The sequence below is a fragment of the Bison bison genome, unplaced genomic scaffold (genome assembly GCF_000754665.1).
Source record: "Bison bison bison isolate TAMUID 2011002044 unplaced genomic scaffold, Bison_UMD1.0 scf7180017864462, whole genome shotgun sequence".
In the NCBI taxonomy this organism is placed as follows: domain Eukaryota; kingdom Metazoa; phylum Chordata; class Mammalia; order Artiodactyla; family Bovidae; genus Bison; species Bison bison.
The window spans coordinates 771,901-784,940 of record NW_011495024.1 but is presented as its reverse complement, the minus strand read 5'-3'; the positions used below and the strand labels follow the sequence as shown (position 1 = coordinate 784,940).

Here is a 13,040-nt window from a genome sequence, read left to right as displayed (position 1 = left end):
TTCCTTTAGGATTGACTGGTTAGATCTTCTTGAAGTCCAAGGGACTCTCAAGAGTCTTCTCTAACACCACAGTTCAAAAGCATCAATTCTTCAGCACTCTGTTTTCTTTATAGTCCAACTCTCACATCCATATATGACTACTGGAAAAACCATAGCTTTGACTAGACAGACTTTTGTTGGTAAAGTAATGTCTCTTTTTTAATATGCTGTCTAGGTTGGTCAGAGCTTTTCTCCCAAGGAGCAAGTATCTTTTAATTTCATGGCTGCAGTCACCATCTGCAGTGATTTTGGAGCCCCCCAAAATAAAGTCTGTCACTATTTCCATTGCTTCCCCATCTATTTGCCATGAAGTGATGGGACCGGATGCCATGATCTTAGTTTTCTGAATGTTGAGTTTAAAGCCAACTTTCTCACTCTCCTCTTTCACTTTCATTATGAGTCTCTTTAGTTCTTCTTTGCTTTCTGCCATAAGGGTGGTGTTATCTGCATATCTGAGGTTATTGAGATTTCTCCCAGCAATCTTGATTCCAGCTTGTGCTTCATCCAGTCCAGCATTTTGCATAATGTACTCTGCATATAAGTTAAATAAGCAGGGTGACAATATACAGCCTTGATGTACTCCTTTCCTGGTTTCGAACCCATCTGTTGTTCCATGTTCAATTCTAACTGTTGCTTCTTGACCTGCATACAGGTTTCTTAGGAGGCAGGTCAGGTGGTCTGGTATTCCCATCTCTTTAAAAATTTTCCACAGTTTATTATGATCCACACAGTCAAAAGCTTTGGTGTAGTCAATAAAGCAAAAGTAGATGTTTTTCTGGTTGGCAATTTGATCTCTTGTTCCTCTGCCTTTTCTAAATCCAGCTTGAACATCTGGAAATTCTCAGTTCACATACTGTTAAAGCCTAGCTTGGAAAATTTTGAGGATTACTTTGCTAGCTTTTGAGATGAGTGCAATTGTACGGTAGTTTGAACATTCTTTGGCATTGCCTTTCTCTGGGATTGAAATGAAAACTGAACTTTTCCAGTCCTGTGGCCACTGCTGAGTTTTCCAAATTTGCTGGCATATTGAGTGCATCACTTTCACAGCATCATCTTTCAGGATCTGAAATAGTTCAACTGGAATTTCATCACCTCCACTAGCTTTGTTCATAGTGATGCTTCCTAAGGCCCACTTGACTTCCCATTCCAGGATGTCTGGCTCTAGGTCAGTGATCACACCATCGTGGTTATCTAGGTCATGAAGATCTTTTTTGTACAGTTCTTCTGTGTATTCTTGCCCCCACTTCTTAATATTTTCTGCTTCTGTCAGGTCCATACCATTTCTGTCCTTTATTGTGCTCATCTTTGCATGAAATGTTCCCTTGGTATCTCTTAACTTTCTTGAAGAGATCGCTAGACTTTCCCATTTTATTGTCTTCATCTATTTATTCACATTGATTGCTGAGGAAGGCTTTGTTATCTCTCCTTGCTATTCTTTGGAACTCTGCATTCAAATGGGCATATCTTTTGTTTTCTCCTGTGCCTTTCACTTCTCTTCTTTTCTCAGCTATTTGTAAGGCCTCAGACAACCATTTTGCCTTTTTGCATTTCCTTTTTTGAGGGATGGTCTTGATTACTGCCTCCTGTACAATGTCATGACCCTCTGTCCATAGTTCTTCAGGCACTCTTATCAGATCTAACCCCTTGAATCTGATTGTCACTTCCACTGTATAATCACCATAAGGTACCACAATTGCTAGACACTTGGGAATCGCTCTTAACATCTCCTTTTCCCCTTTCACATCTAATTCATCACCAAGGTTTATTTCTCCTAAGTTTCTTATTGTTGTGACCACACTTGCCTCTGTTCCTTCTCAACTGGACCACGGCTGCTGGGAGCTTGTCTTCACAGTTGCCTCTGCTCCAATTCAACCCATTCCACACTCCATGCTACAATCAGAGATCCTTCTTTTCCCTCACTTTTATTTAGGATGAGGGCCAAGCTCCCCACAGGCTTACCAGGTCTGTCCTGAACTGGCCTCTGCCCATCCCATAGCTTTACCCATCACTTTGCCTTCGCTACTCAGAATTTAAGCCACTTTGAACTCATTTCGGTCACTTGGCTTCAATGCTCTTTATTCTGCTCTGAGTCTCATTGGATTCTCTATTCCCTCGAAATACTCTTCCTCCTTCGTTAGGTGGTTTCTTTCCAACCACTGGGTATCAGCTCATACACCCTCTTCAATGAAGTGCCTGATGTATGTTTCCAATGACCTGGAAGCCTCATCATAGGTGTAGAAGTGAAGTCGCTCAGTCATGTCCAACTCTTTGTGACCCCATGGACTGTAGCCTACCATGTTCCTCCATCCATGGGATTTTCCAGGCAAGAGTACTGGAGTGGATTGCCATTTCCTTCTCCAGAGGACCTTCCCAACCCAGGAATTGAACCTGGGTCTCCTGCATTGTAGGCAGATGCTTTACCATCTGAGCCACAAGGGAAGTCCTACATCATAGGTGTAGGATCCTTTATTGTAACTGCTTATTTAATCACCTGACTTCTTCACTAGAATGTAAGATCCATGTGGTCATTATATTTCTGCTTCATTTTATATCCCTAGAACTTAGCCCATAATATGTGTAAATAAATTTTTTTAACTGAATGAATGTGCTTATTCCCTTCTGGAGGACCACTGATTTTCAAGCATTGATGCACACACCATCAGTCTTAGAAATCTCAGGGAGCTTTTAAAAATACAAACTGCTTGGATTCATCTCTAAACATGTCCAATTGTACTGTTCCTCGAGGGGCCTAGGATTCAGTAGAGATGGTGCAGTTTACATGAGGGTGACATTCCTGACAGCATGCCATAATGCAAAATGTATATTTCTTGATGTATTTTCCCACAGTAGCACCATGTTTCTGTTTGCAACTCATGTTAACACTGCCACCTGGCATTTATAGTTCCCTTGTTCCCTCCTAGTTGAAACTGTGATTCTTGTTTAACTTTAAAAATCTCAAGGGAGTCACATTATTTGAAATTTTATGCATAAATGAAACATTAGTCATACCTGTATTTTGTTACTGCAAATTTGCATTAAAATGAGACTGTGCTGTATTTTTAAAAATTTCCAAATGATTATCAGGTGCAGCTAAGTTTGGATCCCAAGTTTCATGCTGTCTCTCTCTCTCTCCCTCCTCTGTTTGCTTTATTTCTTTAAAAAAAAGTTAAAAACCATGGTAAAATCCAGTTAACAAAAGGTACCATCTTAACCATTTCCCCTCTTTTTTCCCCATATGCTGACTCATTGAATTTTGATCACATCTATGGCATCACTGACTCGATGGACGTGAGTCTCAGTGAACTCTGGGAGTTGGTGATGGACAGGGAGGCCTGGCGTGCTGCGATTCATGGGGTCGCAAGGAGTCGGACACGACTGAGCAACTGAACTGAACTGAACTGACTGATGCACTAGATTCTTTAAAAAAGTATTTATTTGGCTGTGGCAGGTCCTAGTTGCTGCATGTGGGATCGAGTTCCCTGAACAGGGACTGACCCTGAGTCCCCTGCATTGGGAGTGCGAAGCCTTAGCCACGGACCATCAGGGAAGTTCCCATCTTAACTATGTTTAATTATTTAGTTCAGCGGCTATTTAGTTCAGTGGAGTTAAAAACATTCACATTGTTAGCTAACCAATCTCTAGAACCCTTTTTATCTTACAAAACTGAAACTTTGTACTCTACATGACCACTACTCATTCCTGTCTCCTACAGCTGCTGGCAACTGCCATTCCACTTCCTGTCCCTATGAACTGTCTATTGTATTAATAGGTACCTCAAATAAGGGGGATCATACAGTATTTGTCCTTTTGTAACTGGCTTATTTCACTTAGCATAATGCCCTCAAGGTTCATCCATGTTGTGGCATGTGTCAACATTTCCTTCCATTTAAGGCTGAATAATATTCCTTTGTGTAAAAAAAATATTCCTTTGTGTGTATATATCACATGCTGTTTATCCATTCATCTATTGATGGACACTTCGGTTGCTTCCACCTCTTGGCTATTGTGAATAATGCTGCTATGGACATCGATATACACATACCTCTTTGAGACCTTCACTTCAATCCTTTTTTACATATACCCAAAAGTGGTATATAACCCAGAAGTTAGACCATAAAGAAATCTGCCAAGGAATTGATGCTTTTGAACTGTGGTGCTGGAGAAGACTCTTGAGAGTCCCCTGGACAGCAAGGAGGTCAAACCAGTCAATCCTAAAGGAAATCCACCTTGAATACTCATTGGAAGGACTGATGCTGAAGTTCAGGCTCAAGTTCCAATATTTTGCCCACATGATGTGAAGAGCCAACTTGTTGGAAAGACCTGATGCTGGGAAAGATTGAAGGCAAAAGGAGAAGGGGGATGCAGAGGATGAGATGGTTGTATAACGTCATTAACTCAATGGACATGAATTTGAGCAAACTCCACGACATAGTGAAAGACAGGGAAGCCTGGTGTGCTGCGGTCCATGGGGTCACAAAAAGGCAGACACAACCTAGCAACTGAACAAAAACAACTCAGAAGTAGAATTACTGGATACTATAATTCTACTTTTTTTTTTTTTTTTGAGGAATTATCACACTGTTTTGCCTAGAGGTCATATCATTTTACATTCCACCAGAAGTGCACAAGGGTTCCATTTTTTTCACATCCTTGTCAACACTAGTTGGATATACGGTGATACCTCATTGTGCTTTTGATTTGCATTTCCATCATAATTAGTGATGTTGCGCATCTGTTCATAAGCTTGTTTGCTATTCTTTGGAGAATGTCTATTCAAGCCCTTTACCCATTTTTTCATTGTTTATTTTTGTTGTTTAGTTGTAGGGGTTCATACATTCTGGATATTAACCCCTTATCAGACAAATGATTTGCAATTTTTTTTCCGTTACATAGATTGCCTTTTCATTCTGTTGATTGTGTCCTTTGATGCAAAAGAATGTTAAATTTCAATGGCGTCCAATTTCCACTTTTGTTGCCTGTGTTTTCAGTGTTATACCCAAGAAATCATTCCCAAATATAATGCCAAAAAAAGCCCTCGCGCTTTCTTCAAAGAGTTTTATAGTGCTACCTCTTGAAATTTGGTTCATTTTGCATTAATTTTTGTACAGGGTATAAAGTTAGGATCTAACTTCTTTCTTTGGCATGTCAATATTCAGCTTTCCTTAGCAGTATTTGTAGAAAAGATTGTCCTTTTCCCATTGGATGGTCTTAGCACCTGTGCAAACATCATTGACCATATATGTGAGGGTTTATTTCTGGGTTCCCTATTCTATTCCATTGGTGTGTATGTCTGTCTTCATGCCAGTACCACATTTCAAGCCAATTTTAATGACTATGCTTTATAAGTTTTGTAATCAGGAGGTGTGAGACCTCCAACCTTGTTCTCATTTTTCAAGATTGTTTTGGCTATTTTGTATCCCTTGAGATTCCGTATAAATTTTAGGGTAGATTTTATTATTTCTGAGAAGACATGCTGTTGGGGTTTTGATAGGGATTGCATTAAATTTGTAGATAGCTGTAGGCTGCAGTCCATGGGGTTGCTAAGAGTCGACACGACTGAGCGACTTCACTTTCACTTTTCACTTTCATGCAATGGAGAAGGAAATGGCAACCCACTCCAGTGTTCTTGCTTGGAGAATCCCAGGGATGGGGGAGCCTGATGGGCTGCCGTCTATGGGGTTGCACAGAGTCGGACACGACTGAATCGACTTAGCAGCAGCAGCAGTTGGGCATCAGTGATATCTTATCAATATTAAGTCTTCCATCCGTGAACCCTGGATGTCTTTCCATTTGTTTGTGTCTTCTTTAATTTTTTTATGGTATATTTTGTAATTTCCTACAGGTAAGTCTTTCACCTCCTTAGTTATGTTTACTCCTAAATACTTAATTCTTTTTGACAATATTGTAAATAAAATTTTACTTTTTTTTTAGAAAACCCTTTTAAAATATATAACATATATTTAAGTGCACAAAAGGTAAAACATACAGTTTAATTTTTATAAAATAAAACACACATGTTACACCATCTCTACCAAGATACAGAATATATACCCACACCCCAGAAGCTTCCCCTGAGCCCTCTCCTAGTCATTATCTACCCCCTTAAATATTATATAATCAGTATGGAGAGTTCTATCTCCATATTTATTTTTTTCATCTTAATAAAGTTGGAACCATACATTATGTACTCTTTAGTGTCTGGTCTTTTTCACTCAGTATTATGTCTGAGAGATCGTATCCATATTGTTGTAAGTACCAATAATTCACTTGCTATGTGGCATCTAACTTTATGAATGTACCACTATTTATTCATCCTATAGTTGACAGACATTGAGTGGTGTGGATTATGAGCAGTGTTGCTAGGAACATTTACATATATTTGGTGCACATTTGTATGCATTTATGTTGGATATATATCACAGAGGGGAAATGAAGTGTCTGAGGATATCTGTATACTTATATATAGATACACTCCTCCCAGAAGGCACTAGAGGTAAAGAACCCACTTGTCAATGAAGGAGACATAGGAGGTGTGGTTCGATCCCTTGGTCAGGAAGATCCCTTGGAGGAGGGCATGGCAACCCACTTCAGTGTTCTTGCCTGGAGAATCCCATGGACGAAGAAGCCAGGCAGGCTACAGTCCACAGGGTTGCAAAGAGTTGGACAAGACTGAAGCGACTTAACATACAAACATATAGATACACACACATACGAATAATGGTTTTCAAAATTAGTTGTGCCAGTTTATACTTCCATGGATCTTTTAATCAAGACTTTAATTTATTTACATTTAGTGTAATTAATGCTCCATTTAGTTTTAATTGTCATTTTACTGTTTTCCATTAAAAACATGCTGCTGCTGCTATTGGCTCAAATCTCTGTACTAGGTTCTTTCTTATCAGGGTCATTGGAATAATTCCACCAGACAATGTTTTTGATCCCGACCATCCCTGTTCACCTCCGCCCTCCTTGTGGTTCAGCTGGTAAAGAATTCGACTGCAATTTTAGAGTTGGACATGCCTGAGTGACTTTCAGTTCACTTCACTTCATCCCTGTCCACAGTCTGTACTTAAATAAGCTTCCATTCATGTTAGTATATATTGATGGTGATAAAATATGGTATCCAATTTCAGGGAAACACACATATGCACATAGTAGATAAAAAATATATAGATTTGGGCAGGTCAATAGATTGGAGGAGGAAATAGCAACCCATTCCAGTACTCTTGCCTGGAAAATCCCACGGACAGAGGAGCCTGGTAGGCTACAGTCCATGGCATCGCTAAGAGTTGGCATGACTGAGCTGCTTCACTTTCACTTTTCACTTTCATGCACTGGAGAAGGAAATGGCAACCCACTCCAGTGTTCTTGCCTGACGAGTGCCAGGGACAGAGAAGCCTGGTGGGCTGCCATCTATGGGGTCACACAGAGTCCGACACAACTGAAACGACTCAGCAGCGGCAGCAGGTCAATAGATTAAAAAAGAGAGATTGACTAATGTATGAAATAAAAATTATAATTAAATGAAATGATTAATTTGGGCTTCCTTTCTGCTGCAAATACAAACTATACTTACTGAAAATAAAAATCATGATTGGCAAAATTAGAACTGTAACCACAGTATACCCTTTCATCTCCTTCCTTTCATAGGTCTTAAGGCCTGTTAATATAAAATGTCATTTAATGGGACCTCCCTGGTGATTCAGTGGTTAAGACTCTTTGCTTCCACCACAGTGGGGCATGGGTTCGATCCCTGGTCAGGGAACTAAAATACCACATGCCACACAGCATGGCAAAAAAAAAAAAAAAAAGAGAGAGAGACAATGTCATTTAAGTACATTTGGATACACAAAAGAAAGTTAAATGTGTGGGTTCTGGCTCAGAAGACAATAAAAGGAATAAGAAAATCGGAAAATAAATTCTGAAAAATCAAACTGGTAAATCAATAGTGCAGTAATAGGGGGTTTGGGGAAGGCAGAGGCACAGAGATACACGATAAATTTCCAACAGACTGAGATAATCCAGGTCCTCCCCTGAGAAATGTGTTTACATGGGTGTGACTACTGTGTCACACCAGCCCATAATCGGGCTTTTTAACTAATGACATCTCCTAAGAATGTTTCCTTGATGTTACATGGTTTTCTACTTACTGAATTATTTTTTGTTTCATCTACGTAGCTCTGGGTCACTGGTATTCTGCATGGATACCTGCATGGATATTTTGCTATATTCTGCATAGATTTAAGGCTGATAAATTATATTGTGAGAGCTTCAGCTATCCCCCCATTGAAGTGAAGTGAAGTCGCTCACTCGTGTCTGACTCTTTGCGACCCCATGGACTATAGCCCACCAGGCTCTTCCATCCATGGAATTTTCCAGGCAAGAGTACTGGAGTGGGTTGCCATTTCCTTCTCCAGGGGATCTTCCTGACCCAGGGATCAAACCCGGGTCTCCCGCACTGCAGGCAGACGCTTTACCATCTGAGCCACCAGGGAAGAGAGTATCCCCCCCATTATTAGACACTATATTACATCCATTTCCCCCTATTATAATAAAAAGGTGACAAATACCTTCCTTATTACAGTTTTCTATATATTTTAGAAAAATTTCCTGAAAAATTCATAATAGAATGTGAGCAAGTTTAATGATGACCCAAGGGTTAGCTTAAAATTCTCTACCAACGCCCATGATTAGTGCATATCTGTATCATAAAGAAAACAGGTCCCATGGAGAGAATTAGGTTACAACCTCTGGGGCGGGGTGAGTTGTATTTGGATGCTCATTTCACACCCAAGGGGTGGTTCTTTAGACTTCAGCACATATTGAAGGACTTTACTGAAAGATCAGTGGCAGAATAGCGAAGATGCACAGCTTATTCATAGAGCCCTGTGCCACTCGGCATCTTGATTCAAACTATCAATGAGCAGATAAAAACTGGTTGTAAAAGATATTCACTCCAGCATTAGAGGGGAGTTGGACTTCATAAACTTGAATGCTTTTCAACTTTAAAATTCTGAGATTAGAAAATAAAACCTTTCAGGGAGTTCTCTGGTGGTTCAGTGCTTAAGACTCTGCCTTACAGTGCAAAGAATATGGCTCAGCCCCTGGTTGGGAAACTAAGATCCCATGTGTGTGTGTGTTAGTCCCTCAGTCATGTGCGACTCTTTGCAACTCCATGGACAGTAGCCCACTGCCGAGTTTTCCAAATTTGCTGGCATATTGAGTGCAGCACTTTCACAGCTTCATCTTTTAGGATTTGAAATAGCTCAACTGGAATTCCATCACTTCCACTAGCTTTGTTCGTAGTGATGCTTCCTAAGGCCCACTTGACTTTGCATTCCATGGTGTTTGGTTCTAGGTGAGTGATCATACCATTGTGGTTATCTGGGTCGTGAAGATCTTTTTTGTATAGTTCTTCTGTGTATTTTTGCCACCTCTTCTTAATATCTTCTGCTTCTGTCAGGTCTATATCATTTCTGTCCTTTATTGTGCTCATCTTTGCATGGAATGTTCCCTTGGTATCTCTAATTTTCAAATCCTAAAGGATGATGCTGTGAAAGTGCTGCGCTCAATATGCCAGCAAATTTGGAAAACTCAGCAGTGGCCACAGGACTGGAAAAGGTCAGTTTTCATTCCATTCCCAAAGAAAGGCAATGCCAAAGAATCCTCAAACTACCATACAATTGCAGTCATTTCACAAGCTAGCAAAGTAATGCTCAAAATTCTCCAAGCAAGGCTTCAAAAGTACGTGAACTGTGAAATTCCGGACATTCAAGCTGGATTTAGAAAAGGGAGAGGAACCAGAGATGAAGTTGCCAACATTCTCTGGATCATCGAAAAAGCAAGATAATTCCAGAAAAACATCTACTTCTGTTTTATTAACTATGCCAAAGCCTTTGACTGTGTGGATCACAACAAACTGTGGAAAATTCTTCAAGAGATGGGAATACCAGACCACCTGACCTGCCTCTTGAGAAACCTGTATGCAGGTCAGGAAGCAACAGTTAGAACTGGACATGGAACAACAGACTGCTTCCAAATAGGGAAAGGAGTACGTCAAGGCTGTATATTGTCACCCTGCTTATTTAACTTATATGCAGAGTACATTATGTGAAATGCCGGGCTGGATGAAGCACAAGCTGGAATCAAGATTGCCGGGAGAAATATCAGTCACCTCAGATATGCAGATGACACCACCCTTATGGCAGAAAGTGAAGAACTAAAGGGCCTCGTGATGAAAGTGAAAGAGGAGAGTGAAAAAGTTGGCTTAAAGCTCAACATTCAGAAAACGAAGATCATGGCGTCTGGTTCCATCACTTGATGGCAAATAGGTGGGGAAACAGTGGAAATAGTGACAAACTTTATTTTTTTGGGCTCCAAAATCACTGCAGATGATGACTGCAGCCATGAAATTAAAAGACACTTGCTCCTTGGAAGAAAAGTTATGAATAAGCTAGACAGCATATTAAAAAGCAGAGACACTACTTTGTCAACAAAGGTCCATCTAGTCAGAGCTATGGTTTTTCCAGTAGTCATGTATGGATGTGAGAGTTGAACTATAAAGAAAGCTGAGTGTCAAAGAATTGATGCTTTTGAACTGTGGTGTTGGAGGAGCTTCAATACTTTGGCCACCTGATGTGAAGAACTGATTCATTGGAAAAGACTCTGATGCTGGGAAAGATTGAAGGCAGGAGGAGAAGGGAATGACAGAGGATGAAATGGTTGGATGGCATCACCGACTCACTGAACATGAGTTTGAGTAAATTCAGGGAGTTGGTGATGGACAGGGAGGCCTGGCATGCTGCAGTCCATGGGGTCGCAAAGAGTCGGACATGACTGAGCGACTGAACTGAATTGAACTGGACTGTAGCCCGCCAGGCTCCTCTGTCCATGGGATTCTCCAGGCAAGAGTACTGGAGTGGGTTGCCATTCCCGTCTCCAGGGGATCTTCCTGACCCAGGGATGGAACCTGTGTGTCCTATATCGCAGGCAGACTCTTTACTGTCTCATCCCTCATGCCACAGTGTAACTAAGCCGGCTTGTCATAACAAAGATCCTGATGCTGTAACTAAGACACAACACGGCTGGGTCTTAGTTATTATTTAAGTAAGTAAGTAAGTAAATGAATATTTAAAAAAGAAAGAAAATAAAACCTTTCTACCAGGCAAAAGTCAGAGTAGCATCCACTACAAGTCTCGAACTACTGGGTAAATGTTTATTTCCCAGCCCTGAACCCCAACTTTTTTTGTGTGTTTGCCTTCACTTAGAGCTTTAAGCTGACAGAGGCAGTAAAGACCATTTAACCAAACTTATGAATTAGGCTTCAGTTTATTTTGAACATTTTAAGACATCTTTGGGGAAGTTTTAAGTAAAATGGATTTTACTATGAGCCACTATGGCTCATAAGTAGGTTAAAGTATGTTTGGATTTCCCAGGAGCGTGTTTTAATGTTACAGATTCCACAGCAGATCCAGGTTTAGCCAAGTATCCTTAGAGTCAATTTATAAAGATTTGCTTAAACAATTTAAAAGATTAACTTTTATAGCACAACAAAAATACTGAAGTATTAATGAAAAATACTGAAGTAGTTTTTCTGAGCAACTAGTACAGTGCTCTGTTAGCTGTAAGTCCAGAAACTGAGTCTGTCTATAATTGCATGCATCTGTATCTATGTGTGTATCATCTATCTATCTACCAATCTGTCATCCATCTTGCTATTGATCTGTTCCTAAAACACATGCCTGAGGCAGTTAGAGGCAGAAAAAGATAGGTCTTCCATGATGTTAGTGGTGAGGATTCTTGGAAAGGGTCTGAGAGAAACGAAGGGCATTCATTGTGTACAAAGAATTCTGAGAGATCTTCCCCTAGGAATGAACAAGCCTTAACCACGTCTTGGAGAGGGAACATTTAAGAAGCACAGATTGCATACGTGTCCCACTAACTAGGAATTTCACAGCCTCCTCCACAGGGATCTGTTCACTGTTTAGGGTTCAGCGGGTTTCGCGTGCATAATCCAAGAGCATGACTGTCTGTAAAGTGCTAGGAGACTGCCTGCCCCTGTCCACAGGGCTCCTGGCCAAACTGCCGGTCACTGTGAAGCAGTTCTGTGTCCCATCCAAAGGTGAAGACAGGAGCAGTAAAGACAGGGTGGTATTCAAAAATACAGCAACTTATTTCTTTGCCAGGTCTCCCCAAATAACAGACATCTCCCAGGGGAGCCATCATCCCCGCCCTCCCAGGCAAGGGGTGGAGGGTAGACCCTCACCCACATTACATGTGCATTTCATGAAAAGCGTTAAGTCCTTCTGGTATCACATTGAGGATATGAATGAAGAAGTACATGAATAGTTCAGGCCACAAGGTTGGTTTCTACCAGCTACCACCAGCATCAAAATTGGGTTCTAATACACTGAATGATGGGCTCCCCTGATGGCTCAGATGGTAAAGAATCTTCCTGGAATGCAGGAGACTTGGGTTCAATTTCTGGGTGGGCAAGATCCCACAGCTTCCACTTATATGTGGAGACTAAAGTACCAGCTGAAGTCCTCTGGCCACTTAGGAAGGACAGGCCCCCAGAATTGGTGTGCATTTCCTCCCAGTCTGAAACAGCCTCTCAATATCAGAAACTACTCTGTTTGTTGTAGGAGTGCATTCAAATATCTGTGCCCAGAAGAAAGCTGCTCTGGGAACTTTGGCTTGTGGTCCACTTAACCCAGTGAGATTGGACACGTGGTTTCCTGTAGCAGGAAGACATCACCGGACCATCTGTTGTAGCATAGGATGCCTCTCCTGAGCTGGTAGGAGACAAGCTGGAGTTGGGCTCTAAAGAGAGCTGTTAGCCCTGAGATAGGACCAGTTTCAGGAAGAGTCAGCGTACTGCATTAATGAAACACATCCCGCTGTGAAGCTGAGGGACACAGCACCCAGCACTTGATAAACGGGTCTCAGAAAATAACAGCTGCTGAGTGTTTAAAAATGCAGTACGCTGACTCTTCCTGAAA

General features: G+C 41.0%; 1 protein-coding gene, 1 non-coding gene and 1 pseudogene across 2 annotated transcripts in view; 1 reads left to right on the top strand and 2 right to left on the bottom strand.

The window, feature by feature from the left end:
• The window catches only part of SLC35F3 (solute carrier family 35, member F3), a 448,640-nt gene that overhangs the window by 36,080 nt on the left and 399,520 nt on the right, over window positions 1-13,040 (bottom strand). The window lies entirely within an intron of this gene.
• TRNAC-ACA lies at window positions 2,407-2,478 on the bottom strand. Its single transcript has one exon. It is a non-coding gene; the product is annotated as a tRNA-Cys (tRNA).
• Window positions 12,061-13,040, top strand: part of LOC105003139 — a 35,667-nt pseudogene continuing 34,687 nt past the window's right edge.